The sequence below is a fragment of the Macaca mulatta genome, chromosome 17, assembly GCF_049350105.2.
Source record: "Macaca mulatta isolate MMU2019108-1 chromosome 17, T2T-MMU8v2.0, whole genome shotgun sequence".
Classification (NCBI taxonomy): Eukaryota; Metazoa; Chordata; class Mammalia; order Primates; family Cercopithecidae; genus Macaca; species Macaca mulatta.
Genome location: NC_133422.1, coordinates 52,658,197 through 52,675,851, shown reverse-complemented (window position 1 = coordinate 52,675,851; position 17,655 = coordinate 52,658,197).

Genomic DNA, 17,655 nt, shown 5'->3' with positions numbered 1-17,655 from the left:
GATGTGTGACTTCTACTCACAGAGTTACATCTGTATTTCGTGGATCTCTTTGCTAGCCTTATTTCTGTGGAATCTGAGAACAGATATTCGGATCCCTTGAAAACTATAGGGTCAAAGGAAATATCCTCCGATAACAAAGAGAAAGAAGCTTTCTGAAAAACTTCTTTGTGTTCTGTGAAATCATCTCACAGAGTTACAGCTTTCCCCTCAAGAAGCCTTTCGCTAAGACAGTTCTTGTGGAATTGGCAAAGTGATATTTGGAAGCCCATAGAGGGCTAAGGTGAAAAAGGAAATATCCTCAGATGAAATCTGGAAAGAAGCTTTCTGAGAAACTGTTCTGTGATGTGTGACTTCCACTCACAGAGTTACATCTGTATTTCGTGGATCTCTTTGCTAGCCTTATTTCTGTGGAATCTGAGAAGAGGTATTTCGGATCCCTTTGAAGACTATAGGGCCAAAGGAAGTATTCTCCGATAACAAAGAGAAAGAAGCTTTCTGAGAAACTTCTTTGTTTTCTGTGAAATCATCTCACAGAGTTACAGCTTTCCCCTCAAGAATCCTTTCGATAAGACAGTTCTTGTGGAATTGCAAAAGTGATATTTGGAAGCCCTTAGAGGGCCATGGTGAAAAAGGAAATATCCTCAGATGAAATCTGGAAAGAAGCTTTCTGAGAAACTTCTCTGTGGTGTGTGACTTCCACTCACAGAGTTACATCTGTCTTACGTGGATCTCTTTGCTAGCCTTATTTCTGTGGAATCTGAGAACAGATATTTCGGATCCCTTTGAAGTCTATAGGGCCAAAGGAAATATCCTCCGATAACAAAGAGAAAGAAGCTTTCTGAGAAACTTCTTTGTGTTCTGTGAAATCATCTCACAGAGTTACAGCTTTCCCCTCAAGAAGCCTTTCGCTAGGACAGTTCTTGTGGAATTGGCAATGTGATATTTGGAAGCCCATAGAGGGCTATGGTGAAAAAGGAAATATCCTCAGATCAAATCTGGAAAGAAGCTTTCTGAGAAGCTGCTCTGTGATGTGTGACTTCCACTCACAGAGTTACATCTGTATTTCGTGGATCTCTTTGCTAGCCTTATTTCTGTGGAATCTGAGAACAGATATTTCGGATCCCTTTGAAGACTGTAGGGCCAAAGGAAATATCCTCCGATAACAAAGAGAAAGAAGCTTTCTGAGAAACTTCTTTGTGTTCTGTGAAATCATCTCACAGAGTTACAGCTTTCCCCTCAAGAAGCCTTTTGCTAAGACAGTTCTTGTGGAATTTGCAAAGAGATATTTGGAAGCCCATAGACGGCTATGGTGAAAAAGGAAATATCCTCAGATGAAATCTGGAAAGAAGCTTTCTGAGAAACTTCTTTGTGTTCTGTGAAATCATCTCACAGAATTACACCTTTCCCCTCAAGAAGCCTTGCGCTAAGACAGTTCTTGTGGAATTGGCAAAGTGATATTTGGAACCCCTAGAGGGCTATGGTGAAAAAGGAAATATCCTCAGATGAAATCTGGAAAGAAGCTTTCTGAGAAACTGCTCTGTGATGTGGGACTTCCACTCTCAGAGTTACATCTGTATATCGTGGATCTCTTTGATAGCCTTATTTCTCTGGAATCTGAGAAGTGATATTTCAGATCCCTTTGAAGACTATAGGGCCAAAGGAAATATCCTCCGATAACAAAGAGAAAGAAGCTTTCTGAGAAACTTCTTTGTGTTCTGTGATATCATCTCACAGAGTTACAGCTTTCCCCTCAAGAAGCCATTCGCCAAGATAGTTCTTGTGGAATTGGCAAAGTGATATTTTGAAGCCCTTAGAGGGCTAGGGTGAAAAAGAAAATATCCTCAGATGAAATCTGGAAAGAAGCTTTCTGAGAAACTTCTCTGTGGTGAGTGACTTCCACTCACAGAGTTACATCTGTATTTCGCGGATCTCTTTGCTAGCCTTATTTCTGTGGAATTTGAGAACAGATATTTCGGATCCCTTTGAAGACTATAGGGCCAAAGGAAATATCCTCCAATAACAAAGAGAAAGAAGCTTTCTGAGAAACTTCTTTGTGTTCTGTGAAATCATCTCACAGAGTTTCAGCTTTCCCCTCAAGAAGCCTTTCGCTAAGACAGTTCTTCTGGAATTTGCAAAGAGATATTTGGAAGCCCATAGAGGGCTATGGTGAAAAAGGAAATATCCTCAGATGAAATCTGTAAAGAAGCTTTCTGAGAAACTGCTTAGTGTTCTGTTAATTCATCTCACAGAGTTACATCTGTATTTCGTGGATCTCTTTGCTAGCCTTATTTCTGTGGAATCTGAGAACAGATATTTAGGATCCCTTTGAAGAATATAGGGCCAAAGGAAATATCCTCCGATAACAAAGGGAAAGAAGCTTTCTGAGAAACTTCTTTGTGTTCTATGAAGTCATCTCACAGAGTTACAGCTTTCCCCTAAAGAAGACATTCGCTAAGACAGTTATTGTGGAATTGGCAAAGTGATATTTGGAAGCCCTTAGAGGGCTATGGTGAAAAAGGAAATATCCTCAGGTGAAATCTGGAAGGAAGCTTTCTGAGAAACTTCTCTGTGGTGTGTGACTTCCACTCACAGAGTTACATCTGTATTTCGTGGATCTCTTTGCTAGCCTTATTTCTGTGTAATCTGAGAAGAGATATTTCGGATCCCTTTAGAGACTATAGGGCCAAAGGAAATATCCTCCGATAACAAAGAGAAAGAAGCTTTCTGAGAAACTTCTTTGTGTTCTGTGAAATCATCTCACAGAGTTACAGTTTTCCCCTCAAGAAGCCTTTCGCTAGGACAGTTCTTGTGGAATTGGCAACGTTAAATTTGAAGCACATAGAGGGCTATGTTGAAAAAGGAAATATCCTCAGATCAAATCTGGAAAGAAGCTTTCTGAGAAGCTGCTCTGTGATGTGTGACTTCCACTCACTAGAGTTACATCTGTATTTCGTGGATCTCTTTGCTAGCCTTATTTCTGTGGAATCTGAGAACAGATATTTCGGATCCCTTTGAAGACTGTAGGGCCAAAGGAAATATCCTCCGATAACAAAGAGAAAGAAGCTTTCTGAGAAACTTCTTTGTGTTCTGTGAAATCATCTCACAGAGTTACAGCTTTCCCCTCAAGAAACCTTTCTCTAAGACAGTTCTTGTGGAATTTGCAAAGAGATATTTGGAAGCCCATAGAGGGCTATGTTGAAAAAGGAAATATCCTCAGATGAAATCTGCAAAGAAGCTTTCTGAGAAACTGCTTAGTGTTCTGTTAATTCATCTCACAGAGTTACATCTGTATTTCGGGGATCTCTTTGCTAGCCTTATTTCTGTGGAATCTGAGAACAGATATTTCGGATACCTTTGAAGACTGTAGAGCCAAAGGAAATATCCTCCGATAACAAAGAGAAAGAAGCTTTCTGAGAAACTTCTTTGTGTTCTGTGAAGTCATCTCACAGAGTTACATCTTTCCCCTCTAGGAGCCTTTCGCTAAGACGGCTCTTGTGGAATTTGCAAAGAGATATTTGGAAGCACATAGACGGCTACGGTGAAAAAGGAAATAACCTCAGATGAAATCTGGAAAGAAGATGTCTGAGAAACTGCTCTGTGATGTGTGACTTCCACTCACAGAGTTACATCTGTATTTCGTGGATCTCTTTGCTAGCCTTATTTCTGTGGAATCTGAGAACAGATATTCGGATCCCTTGAAAACTATAGGGTCAAAGGAAATATCCTCCGATAACAAAGAGAAAGAAGCTTTCTGAAAAACTTCTTTGTGTTCTGTGAAATCATCTCACAGAGTTACAGCTTTCCCCTCAAGAAGCCTTTCGCTAAGACAGTTCTTGTGGAATTGGCAAAGTGATATTTGGAAGCCCATAGAGGGCTAAGGTGAAAAAGGAAATATCCTCAGATGAAATCTGGAAAGAAGCTTTCTGAGAAACTGTTCTGTGATGTGTGACTTCCACTCACAGAGTTACATCTGTATTTCGTGGATCTCTTTGCTAGCCTTATTTCTGTGGAATCTGAGAAGAGGTATTTCGGATCCCTTTGAAGACTATAGGGCCAAAGGAAGTATTCTCCGATAACAAAGAGGAAGAAGCTTTCTGAGAAACTTCTTTGTTTTCTGTGAAATCATCTCACAGAGTTACAGCTTTCCCCTCAAGAATCCTTTCGATAAGACAGTTCTTGTGGAATTTGCAAAGAGATATTTGGAAGCCCATAGACGGCTATGGTGAAAAAGGAAATGTCCTCAGATGAAATCTGGAAAGAAGCTTTCTGAGAAACTTCTTTGTGTTCTGTGAAATCATCTCACAGAATTACACCTTTCCCCTCAAGAAGCCTTGCGCTAAGACAGTTCTTGTGGAATTGGCAAAGTGATATTTGGAACCCCTAGAGGGCTATGGTGAAAAAGGAAATATCCTCAGATGAAATCTGGAAAGAAGCTTTCTGAGAAACTGCTCTGTGATGTGGGACTTCCACTCTCAGAGTTACATCTGTATATCGTGGATCTCTTTGATAGCCTTATTTCTCTGGAATCTGAGAAGTGATATTTCAGATCCCTTTGAAGGCTATAGGGCCAAAGGAAATATCCTCCGATAACAAAGAGAAAGAAGCTTTCTGAGAAACTTCTTTGTGTTCTGTGATATCATCTAACAGAGTTACAGCTTTCCCCTCAAGAAGCCTTTCGCTAAGACAGTTTTTGTGGAATTGGCAAAGTGATATTTGGAAGCCATTAGAGGACTATGGTGAAAAAGGAAATATCGTCAGATGAAATCTGGAAAGAAGCTTTCTGAGAAACTGCTCTGTGATGTGTGACTTCCACTAACAGAGTTACATCTGTATTTCTTGGGTCTCTTTGCTAGCCTTATTTCTGTGGAATCTGAGAACAGATATTTCGGAACCCTTTGAAGACTATAGGGCCAAAGGAAATATCCTCCGATAACAAAGAGAAAGAAGCTTTCTGAGAAACTTCTTTGTGTTCTGTGAAATCATCTCACAGAGTTACAGCTTTCCCCTCAAGAAGCCTTTCGCTAAGACAGTTTTGTGGAATTGGCAAAGTGATATTTGGAAGCCCATAGAGGGCTATGGTGAAAAAGCAAATATCCTCAGATGAAATCTGTAAAGAAGCTTTCTGAGAAACTGCTTAGTGTTCTGTTAATTCATCTCACAGAGTTACATCTATATTTCGGGGATCTCTTTGCTAGCCTTATTTCTGTGGAATCTGAGAACAGATATTTCGGATCCCTTTGAAGACTATAGGGCCAAAGGAAATATCCTCCGATAACAAAGAGAAAGAAGCTTTCTGAGAAACTTCTTTGTGTTCTGTGAAATCATCTCACAGAGTTACAGCTTTCCCCTCAAGAAGCCTTTCGGTAAGACAGTTCTTGTGGAATTGGCAAAGTGATATTTGGAAGCCCATAGAGGGCTATGGTGAGAAAGGAAATATCCTCAGATGAAATCTGGAAAGAAGCTTTCTGAGAAACTGCTCTGTGATGCGGGACTTCCACTCACAGAGTTACATCGGTATATCGTGGATCTCTTTGCTAGCCTTATTTCTGTGGAATCTGAGAAGTGATATTTCAGATTCCTGTGAAGACTATAGGGCCAAAGGAAATATCCTCCGATAACAATCAGAAAGAAGCTTTCTGAGAAACTTCTTTGTGTTCTGTGAAATCATCTCACAGAGTTACTGCTTTCCCCTCAAGAAGACTTTCTCTAAGACAGTTCTTGTGGAATTGGCAAAGTGATATTTGGAAGCCCACAGAGGGCTATGGTGAAAAAGGAAATATCCTCAGATGAAATCTGGAAAGAAGATTTCTGAGAAACTTCTCGGTGGTGTGTGACTTCCACTCACAGAGTTACATCTGTATTTCGTGGATCTCTTTGCTAGCCTTATTTCTGTGGAATCTGAGAACAGATATTTCGGATCCCTTTGAGGACTGTATTGCCAAAGGAAATATCCTCCGATAACAAAGAGAAAGAAGCTTTCTGAGAAACTTCTTTGTGTTCTGTGAAATCATCTCACAGAGTTACAGCTTTCCCGTCAAGAATCCTTTCGCTAAGACAGTTCTTCTGGAATTGGCAAAGTGATATTTGGAAGCCCATAAAAGCTATGTTGAAAAAGATAATATCCTCAGATGAAATCTGGAAAGAAGCTTTCTGAGAAACTTCTCTGTGGCGTGTGCTTCCACTCACAGAGTTATATCTGTATTTCGTGGATCTCTTTGCTAGCCTTATTTCTGTGGAATCTGAGAACAGATATTTCGGATCCCTTTGAAGACTATAGGGCCAAAGGAAATATCCTCCGATAACAAAGAGAAAGAAGCTTTCTGAGAAACTTCTTTGTGTTCTGTGAAATCATCTCACAGAGTTACAGCTTTGCCCTCAAGAAGCCTTTCGCTAGGACAGTTCTTGTGGAATTGGCAATGTGATATTTGGAAGCCCATAGAGTGCTATGGTGAAAAAGGAAATATCCTCAGATCAAATCTGGAAAGAATCTTTCTGAGAAGCTGCTCTGTGATGTGTGACTTCCACTCACAGAGTTACATCTGTATTTCGTGGATCTCTTTGCTAGCCTTATTTCTGTGGAATCTGAGAACAGATATTTCGGATCCCTTTGAGGACTGTATTGCCAAAGGAAATATCCTCCGATAACAAAGAGAAAGAAGCTTTCTGAGAAACTTCTTAGTGTTCTGTGATATCATCTCACAGAGTTACAGCTTTCCCCTCAAGAAGCCTTTCGCTAAGACGGTTCTTGTGGAATTGGCAAAGTGATATTTGGAAGCCCATAGAGGGCTAAGGTGAAAAAGGAAATATCCTCAGATGAAATCTGGAAAGAAGCTTTCTGAGAAACTGCTTAGTGTTCTGATAATTCATCTCACAGAGTTACATCTGTATTTCGGGGATCTCTTTGCTAGCCTTATTTCTGTGGAATCTCAGAAGTGATATTTCGGATCCCTATGTAGACTATAGGACCAAAGGAAATATCCTCCGATAACAAAGAGAAAGAAGCTTTCTGAGAAACTGCTCTGTGATGTGGGACTTCCACTCACAGAGTTACATCTGTATATCGTGGATCTCTTTGCTAGCCTTATTTCTGTGGAATCTGAGAAGTGATATTTCAGATCCCTTTGAAGACTATAGGGCCAAAGGAAATATCTTCCGATAACAAAGAGAAAGAAGCTTTCTGAGAAACTTCTTTGTGTTCTGTGAAATCATCTCACAGAGTTACAGCTTTCCCCTCAAGAAGCCTTTCTCTAAGACAGTTCTTGTGGAATTGGCAAAGTGATATTTGGAATCCCACAGAGGGATATGGTGAAAAAGGAAATATCCTCAGATGAAATCTGGAAAGAAGCTTTCTGAGAAACTTCTCTGTGGTGTGTGACTTCCACTCACAGAGTTACATCTGTATTTCGTGGATCTCTTTGCTAGCCTTATTTCTGTGGAATCTGAGAACAGATATTTCGGATCCCTTTGAAGACTAAAGGGCCAAAGGAAATATCCTCCGATAACAAAGAGAAAGAAGCTTTCTGCGAAACTTCTTTGTGTTCTGTGATATCACCTCACAGAGTTACAGCTTCCCCTCAAGAAGCCTTTTGCTAAGACATTTCTTGTGGAATTGGTAAAGGGATATTTGGAAGCCAATGGAGGGCTATGGTGAAAAAGGAAATATCCTCTGATGAAATCTGTAAAGAAGCTTTCTGAGAAACTGCTTAGTGTTCTGTTAATTCATCTCACAGAGTTACATCTGTATTTCGTGGATCTCTTTGCTAGCCTTATTTCTGTGGAATCTGAGAACAGATATTTAGGATCCCTTTGAAGAATATAGGGCCAAAGGAAATATCCTCCGATAACAAAGGGAAAGAAGCTTTCTGAGAAACTTCTTTGTGTTCTATGAAGTCATCTCACAGAGTTACAGCTTTCCCCTAAAGAAGACATTCGCTAAGACAGTTATTGTGGAATTGGCAAAGTGATATTTGGAAGCCCTTAGAGGGCTATGGTGAAAAAGGAAATATCCTCAGGTGAAATCTGGAAGGAAGCTTTCTGAGAAACTTCTCTGTGGTGTGTGACTTCCACTCACAGAGTTACATCTGTATTTCGTGGATCTCTTTGCTAGCCTTATTTCTGTGTAATCTGAGAAGAGATATTTCGGATCCCTTTAGAGACTATAGGGCCAAAGGAAATATCCTCCGATAACAAAGAGAAAGAAGCTTTCTGAGAAACTTCTTTGTGTTCTGTGAAATCATCTCACAGAGTTACAGTTTTCCCCTCAAGAAGCCTTTCGCTAGGACAGTTCTTGTGGAATTGGCAACGTTAAATTTGAAGCACATAGAGGGCTATGTTGAAAAAGGAAATATCCTCAGATCAAATCTGGAAAGAAGCTTTCTGAGAAGCTGCTCTGTGATGTGTGACTTCCACTCACTAGAGTTACATCTGTATTTCGTGGATCTCTTTGCTAGCCTTATTTCTGTGGAATCTGAGAACAGATATTTCGGATCCCTTTGAAGACTGTAGGGCCAAAGGAAATATCCTCCGATAACAAAGAGAAAGAAGCTTTCTGAGAAACTTCTTTGTGTTCTGTGAAATCATCTCACAGAGTTACAGCTTTCCCCTCAAGAAACCTTTCTCTAAGACAGTTCTTGTGGAATTTGCAAAGAGATATTTGGAAGCCCATAGAGGGCTATGTTGAAAAAGGAAATATCCTCAGATGAAATCTGCAAAGAAGCTTTCTGAGAAACTGCTTAGTGTTCTGTTAATTCATCTCACAGAGTTACATCTGTATTTCGGGGATCTCTTTGCTAGCCTTATTTCTGTGGAATCTGAGAACAGATATTTCGGATACCTTTGAAGACTGTAGAGCCAAAGGAAATATCCTCCGATAACAAAGAGAAAGAAGCTTTCTGAGAAACTTCTTTGTGTTCTGTGAAGTCATCTCACAGAGTTACATCTTTCCCCTCTAGGAGCCTTTCGCTAAGACGGCTCTTGTGGAATTTGCAAAGAGATATTTGGAAGCACATAGACGGCTACGGTGAAAAAGGAAATAACCTCAGATGAAATCTGGAAAGAAGATGTCTGAGAAACTGCTCTGTGATGTGTGACTTCCACTCACAGAGTTACATCTGTATTTCGTGGATCTCTTTGCTAGCCTTATTTCTGTGGAATCTGAGAACAGATATTCGGATCCCTTGAAAACTATAGGGTCAAAGGAAATATCCTCCGATAACAAAGAGAAAGAAGCTTTCTGAAAAACTTCTTTGTGTTCTGTGAAATCATCTCACAGAGTTACAGCTTTCCCCTCAAGAAGCCTTTCGCTAAGACAGTTCTTGTGGAATTGGCAAAGTGATATTTGGAAGCCCATAGAGGGCTAAGGTGAAAAAGGAAATATCCTCAGATGAAATCTGGAAAGAAGCTTTCTGAGAAACTGTTCTGTGATGTGTGACTTCCACTCACAGAGTTACATCTGTATTTCGTGGATCTCTTTGCTAGCCTTATTTCTGTGGAATCTGAGAAGAGGTATTTCGGATCCCTTTGAAGACTATAGGGCCAAAGGAAGTATTCTCCGATAACAAAGAGGAAGAAGCTTTCTGAGAAACTTCTTTGTTTTCTGTGAAATCATCTCACAGAGTTACAGCTTTCCCCTCAAGAATCCTTTCGATAAGACAGTTCTTGTGGAATTTGCAAAGAGATATTTGGAAGCCCATAGACGGCTATGGTGAAAAAGGAAATATCCTCAGATGAAATCTGGAAAGAAGCTTTCTGAGAAACTTCTTTGTGTTCTGTGAAATCATCTCACAGAATTACACCTTTCCCCTCAAGAAGCCTTGCGCTAAGACAGTTCTTGTGGAATTGGCAAAGTGATATTTGGAACCCCTAGAGGGCTATGGTGAAAAAGGAAATATCCTCAGATGAAATCTGGAAAGAAGCTTTCTGAGAAACTGCTCTGTGATGTGGGACTTCCACTCTCAGAGTTACATCTGTATATCGTGGATCTCTTTGATAGCCTTATTTCTCTGGAATCTGAGAAGTGATATTTCAGATCCCTTTGAAGGCTATAGGGCCAAAGGAAATATCCTCCGATAACAAAGAGAAAGAAGCTTTCTGAGAAACTTCTTTGTGTTCTGTGATATCATCTAACAGAGTTACAGCTTTCCCCTCAAGAAGCCTTTCGCTAAGACAGTTTTTGTGGAATTGGCAAAGTGATATTTGGAAGCCATTAGAGGACTATGGTGAAAAAGGAAATATCGTCAGATGAAATCTGGAAAGAAGCTTTCTGAGAAACTGCTCTGTGATGTGTGACTTCCACTAACAGAGTTACATCTGTATTTCTTGGGTCTCTTTGCTAGCCTTATTTCTGTGGAATCTGAGAACAGATATTTCGGAACCCTTTGAAGACTATAGGGCCAAAGGAAATATCCTCCGATAACAAAGAGAAAGAAGCTTTCTGAGAAACTTCTTTGTGTTCTGTGAAATCATCTCACAGAGTTACAGCTTTCCCCTCAAGAAGCCTTTCGCTAAGACAGTTTTGTGGAATTGGCAAAGTGATATTTGGAAGCCCATAGAGGGCTATGGTGAAAAAGCAAATATCCTCAGATGAAATCTGTAAAGAAGCTTTCTGAGAAACTGCTTAGTGTTCTGTTAATTCATCTCACAGAGTTACATCTATATTTCGGGGATCTCTTTGCTAGCCTTATTTCTGTGGAATCTGAGAACAGATATTTCGGATCCCTTTGAAGACTATAGGGCCAAAGGAAATATCCTCCGATAACAAAGAGAAAGAAGCTTTCTGAGAAACTTCTTTGTGTTCTGTGAAATCATCTCACAGAGTTACAGCTTTCCCCTCAAGAAGCCTTTCGGTAAGACAGTTCTTGTGGAATTGGCAAAGTGATATTTGGAAGCCCATAGAGGGCTATGGTGAGAAAGGAAATATCCTCAGATGAAATCTGGAAAGAAGCTTTCTGAGAAACTGCTCTGTGATGCGGGACTTCCACTCACAGAGTTACATCGGTATATCGTGGATCTCTTTGCTAGCCTTATTTCTGTGGAATCTGAGAAGTGATATTTCAGATTCCTGTGAAGACTATAGGGCCAAAGGAAATATCCTCCGATAACAAGGAGAAAGAAGCTTTCTGAGAAACTTCTTTGTGTTCTGTGAAATCATCTCACAGAGTTACTGCTTTCCCCTCAAGAAGACTTTCTCTAAGACAGTTCTTGTGGAATTGGCAAAGTGATATTTGGAAGCCCACAGAGGGCTATGGTGAAAAAGGAAATATCCTCAGATGAAATCTGGAAAGAAGATTTCTGAGAAACTTCTCGGTGGTGTGTGACTTCCACTCACAGAGTTACATCTGTATTTCGTGGATCTCTTTGCTAGCCTTATTTCTGTGGAATCTGAGAACAGATATTTCGGATCCCTTTGAGGACTGTATTGCCAAAGGAAATATCCTCCGATAACAAAGAGAAAGAAGCTTTCTGAGAAACTTCTTTGTGTTCTGTGAAATCATCTCACAGAGTTACAGCTTTCCCGTCAAGAATCCTTTCGCTAAGACAGTTCTTCTGGAATTGGCAAAGTGATATTTGGAAGCCCATAAAAGCTATGTTGAAAAAGATAATATCCTCAGATGAAATCTGGAAAGAAGCTTTCTGAGAAACTTCTCTGTGGCGTGTGCTTCCACTCACAGAGTTATATCTGTATTTCGTGGATCTCTTTGCTAGCCTTATTTCTGTGGAATCTGAGAACAGATATTTCGGATCCCTTTGAAGACTATAGGGCCAAAGGAAATATCCTCCGATAACAAAGAGAAAGAAGCTTTCTGAGAAACTTCTTTGTGTTCTGTGAAATCATCTCACAGAGTTACAGCTTTGCCCTCAAGAAGCCTTTCGCTAGGACAGTTCTTGTGGAATTGGCAATGTGATATTTGGAAGCCCATAGAGTGCTATGGTGAAAAAGGAAATATCCTCAGATCAAATCTGGAAAGAATCTTTCTGAGAAGCTGCTCTGTGATGTGTGACTTCCACTCACAGAGTTACATCTGTATTTCGTGGATCTCTTTGCTAGCCTTATTTCTGTGGAATCTGAGAACAGATATTTCGGATCCCTTTGAGGACTGTATTGCCAAAGGAAATATCCTCCGATAACAAAGAGAAAGAAGCTTTCTGAGAAACTTCTTAGTGTTCTGTGATATCATCTCACAGAGTTACAGCTTTCCCCTCAAGAAGCCTTTCGCTAAGACGGTTCTTGTGGAATTGGCAAAGTGATATTTGGAAGCCCATAGAGGGCTAAGGTGAAAAAGGAAATATCCTCAGATGAAATCTGGAAAGAAGCTTTCTGAGAAACTGCTTAGTGTTCTGATAATTCATCTCACAGAGTTACATCTGTATTTCGGGGATCTCTTTGCTAGCCTTATTTCTGTGGAATCTCAGAAGTGATATTTCGGATCCCTATGTAGACTATAGGACCAAAGGAAATATCCTCCGATAACAAAGAGAAAGAAGCTTTCTGAGAAACTGCTCTGTGATGTGGGACTTCCACTCACAGAGTTACATCTGTATATCGTGGATCTCTTTGCTAGCCTTATTTCTGTGGAATCTGAGAAGTGATATTTCAGATCCCTTTGAAGACTATAGGGCCAAAGGAAATATCTTCCGATAACAAAGAGAAAGAAGCTTTCTGAGAAACTTCTTTGTGTTCTGTGAAATCATCTCACAGAGTTACAGCTTTCCCCTCAAGAAGCCTTTCTCTAAGACAGTTCTTGTGGAATTGGCAAAGTGATATTTGGAATCCCACAGAGGGATATGGTGAAAAAGGAAATATCCTCAGATGAAATCTGGAAAGAAGCTTTCTGAGAAACTTCTCTGTGGTGTGTGACTTCCACTCACAGAGTTACATCTGTATTTCGTGGATCTCTTTGCTAGCCTTATTTCTGTGGAATCTGAGAACAGATATTTCGGATCCCTTTGAAGACTAAAGGGCCAAAGGAAATATCCTCCGATAACAAAGAGAAAGAAGCTTTCTGCGAAACTTCTTTGTGTTCTGTGATATCACCTCACAGAGTTACAGCTTCCCCTCAAGAAGCCTTTTGCTAAGACATTTCTTGTGGAATTGGTAAAGGGATATTTGGAAGCCAATGGAGGGCTATGGTGAAAAAGGAAATATCCTCTGATGAAATCTGGAAAGAAGCTTTCTGAGAAACTACTTAGTGTTCTGTTATTCATATCACAGTGTTACATCTGTATTTCGGGGATCTCTTTGCTAGCCTTATTTCTGTGGAATCTGAGAACAGATATTTCGGATCCCTTTGAAGACTATAGGGCCAAAGGAACTATCCTCCGATAACAAAGAGATAGAAGCTTTCTGAGAAACTTCTTTGTGTGCTGTGAAATCATCTCACAGTGTTACAGCTTTCCCCTCAAGAAGCCTTTCGCTAAGACAGTTCTTGTGGAATTGGCAAAGTGATATTTGGAAGCCCATAGAGGGCTATGGTGAAAAAGGAAATATCGTCAAGTGAAATCTGGAAAGAAGCTTTCTGAGAAACTGCTCTGTGATGTGGGACTTCCACTCACAGAGTTACATCTGTATATCGTGGATCTCTTTGCTAGCCTGATTTCTGTGGAATCTGAGAAGTGATATTTCAGATCCCTTTGAAGACTATAGGGCCAAAGGAAATATCCTCCGATAACAAAGAGAAAGAAGCTTTCTGAGAAACTTCTTTGTGTTGTGTGAAATCATCTCACAGAGTTACAACTTTCCCTTCAAGAAGCCTTTCGCTAACAGTTCTTGTTGAATTGGCAAAGTGATATTTGGAAGACCATAGAAGGCTATGGTGAAAAAGGAAATATCCTCAGATGAAATCTGGAAAGAAGCTTTCTGAGAAACTGCTCTGTGATGTGTGACTTCCACTCACAGAGTTACAACTGTATTTCGTGGATCTCTTTGCTAGCCTTATTTCTGTGGAATCTGAGAACAGATATTTCGGATCCCTTTGAAGACTATAGGGCCAAAGGAAATATCCTCCGATAACAAAGAGAAAGAAGCCTTCTGAGAAATTTCTTTGTGTTCTTTGAAATCATCTCACAGAGTTACAGCTTTCCCCTCAAGAAGCCTTTCGATAAGACGGTTCTTGTGGAATTTGCAAAGAGATATTTGGAAGCCCATAGACGGATACGGTGAAAAAGGAAATAACTTCAGATGAAATATGGAAAGAAGCTTTCTGAGAAACTGCTCTGTGATGTGTGACTTCCACTCACAGAGTTACATCTGTATTTCGTGGATCTCTTTGCTAGCCTTATTTCTGTGGAATCTGAGAACAAATATTCGGATCCCTTTGAAGACTATAGGGCCAAAGGAAATAACCTCCGATAACGAAGAGAAAGAAGCTTTCTGAAAAACTTCTTTGTGTTCTGTGAAATCATCTCACAGAATTACAGCTTTCCCCTCAAGAAGCCTTTCGCTAAGACAGTTCTTGTGGAATTGGCAAAGTGATATTTGGAAGCCCATAGAGGGCTAAGGTGAAAAAGGAAATATCCTCAGATGAAATCTGGAAAGAAGCTTTCTGAGAAAGTGTTCTGTGATGTGTGACTTCCACTCACAGAGTTACATCTGTATTTCGTGGATCTCTTTGCTAGCCTTATTTCTGTGGAATCTGAGAGGTGATATTTCGGATCCCTTTGAAGACTATAGGGCCAAAGGAAATATTCTCCGATAACAAAGAGAAAGAAGCTTTCTGAGAAACTTCTTTGTGTTCTGTGAAATCATCTCACAGAGTTACAGTTTTCCCTTCAAGAATCCTTTAGCTAAGACGGTTCTTGTGGAATTTGCAAAGAGATATTTGGAAGCCCATAGATGGCTACGGTGAAAAAGGAAATAACCTCAGATGAAATCTGGAAAGAAGATTTCTGAGAAACTGCTCTGTGATGTGTGACTTCCACTCACAGACTTACATCTGTATTTCGTGGATCTCTTTGCTAGCCTTATTTCTGTGGAATCTGAGAACAGATATTCGGATCCCTTGAAGACTATAGGGCCAAAGGAAATATCCTCCGATAACAAAGAGAAAGAAGCTTTCTGAAAAACTTCTTTGTGTTCTGTGAAATCATCTCACAGAGTTACAGCTTTCCCCTCAAGAAGCCTTTCGCTAAGACAGTTCTTGTGGAATTGGCAAAGTGATATTTGGAAGCCCATAGAGGGCTAAGGTGAAAAAGGAAATATCCTCAGATGAAATCTGGAAAGAAGCTTTCTGAGAAACTGTTCTGTGATGTGTGACTTCCACTCACAGAGTTACATCTGTATTTCGTGGATCTCTTTGCTAGCCTTATTTCTGTGGAATCTGAGAAGAGGTATTTCGGATCCCTTTGAAGACTATAGGGCCAAAGGAAGTATTCTCCGATAACAAAGAGAAAGAAGCTTTCTGAGAAACTTCTTTGTTTACTGTGAAATCATCTCACAGAGTTACAGCTTTCCCCTCAAGAAGCCTTTCGATAAGACAGTTCTTGTGGAATTGCAAAAGTGATATTTGGAAGCCCTTAGAGGGCTATGGTGAAAAAGGAAATATCCTCAGATGAAATCTGGAAAGAAGATTTCTGAGAAGCTGCTCTGTGATGTGTGACTTCCACTCACAGAGTTACATCTGTATTTCGTGGAACTCTTTGCTAGCCTTATTTCTGTGGAATCTGAGAACAGATATTTCGGATCCCTTTGAAGACTGTGGGGCCAAAGGAAATATCCTCCGATAACAAAGAGAAAGAAGCTTTCTGAGAAACTTCTTTGTGTTCTGTGAAATCATCTCACAGAGTTACAGCTTTCCCCTCAAGAAGCCTTTCGCTAAGACAGTTCTTGTGGAATTTGCAAAGAGATATTTGGAAGCCCATAGACGGCTACGGTGAAAAAGGAAATATCCTCAGATGAAATCTGGAAAGAAGCTTTCTGAGAAACTTCTTTGTGTTCTGTGAAATCATCTCACACAGTTACAGCTTTCCCCTCAAGAAGCATTTCGCTAGGACAGTTCTTGTGGAATTGGCAATGTGATATTTGGAAGCCCATAGAGGGCTATGGTGAAAAAGGAAATATCCTCAGTTCAAATCTGTATAGCTTTCTGAGAAGCTGCTCTGTGATGTGTGACTTCCACTCACAGAGTTACATATGTATTTCGTGGATCTCTTTGCTAGCCTTATTTCTGTGGAATCTGAGAATAGATATTTCGGATCCCTTTGAAGACCGTAGGGCCAAAGGAAATATCCTCCGATAACAAAGAGAAAGAAGCTTTCTTAGAAACTTCTTTGTGTTCTGTGAAATCATCTCACGGAGTTACAGCTTTCCCCTCAAGAAGCCTTTCGCTAAGACAGTTCTTGTGGAATTGGCAAGGTGATATTTGGAAGCCCATAGAGGACTATGGTGAAAAAGGAAATATCCTCAGATGAAATCTGGAAAGAAGCTTTCTGAGAAACTGCTCTGTGAAGTGTGACTTCCACTCACAGAGTTACATCTGTATTTCGTGAATCTCTCTGCTACCCTTATTTCTGTGGAATCTGAGAACAGATATTTCGGATCCCTTTGAAGGCTATAGGGACAAAGTAAATATCCTCCGATAACAAAGAGAAAGAAGGTTTCTGAGAAACTTCTTTGTGTTCTGTGAAATCATCTCACAGAGTTACAGCTTTCCACTTAAGAAGCCTTTCGCTAAGACGGTTCTTGTGGAATTTGCAAAGAGATATTTGGAAGCCCATAGACGGCTACGGTGAAAAAGGAAATATCCTCAGATGAAATCTGGAAAGAAGCTTTCTGAGAAACTGCTCTGTGATGTGTGACTTCCACTCACAGAGTTACATCTGTATTTCGTGGATCTCTTTGCTAGCCTTATTTCTGTGGAATCTGAGAACAGATATTTCGGATCCCTTTGAAGACTATAGGGCTAAAGGAAATATCCTCCGATAACAAAGAGAAAGAAGCTTTCTGAGAAACTTCTTTGTGTTCTGTGAAATCATCTCACAGAGTTACAGCTTTCCCCTCAAGAAGCCTTTCGCTAAGACAGTTCTTGTGGAATTTGTAAAGAGATATTTGGAAGCCCATAGAGGGCTATGGTGAAAAAGGAAATATCCTCAGATGAAATCGGTAAAGAAGCTTTCTGAGAAACTGCTTAGTGTTCTGTTAATTCATCTCACAGAGTTACATTTGTATTTCGGGGATCACTTTGCTAGCCTTATTTCTGTGGAATCTGAGAATAGATATTTCGGATCCCTTTGAAGAATATAGGGCCAAAGGAAATATCCTCCGATAACAAAGAGAAAGAAGCTTTCTGAGAAACTTCTTTGTGTTCTGTGAAATCATCTCACAGAGTTACAGCTTTCCCCTCAAGAAGCCATTCGCCAAGACAGTTCTTGTGGAATTGGCAAAGAGATATTTGGAAGCCCTTAGAGGGCTAGGGTGAAAAAGGAAATATCCTCAGATGAAATCTGGAAAGAAGCTTTCTGAGAAACTGCTCTGTGATGTGTGACTTCCACTCACAGAGTTACATCTGTATTTCGTGGATCTCTTTGCTAGCCTTATTTCTGTGGAATCTGAGAACAGATATTTCGGATCCCTTTGAAGACTATAGGGCCAAAGGAAATATCCTCTGATAACAAAGAGAAAGAAGCTTTCTGAGAAACTTCTTTGTGTTCTGTGAAATCATC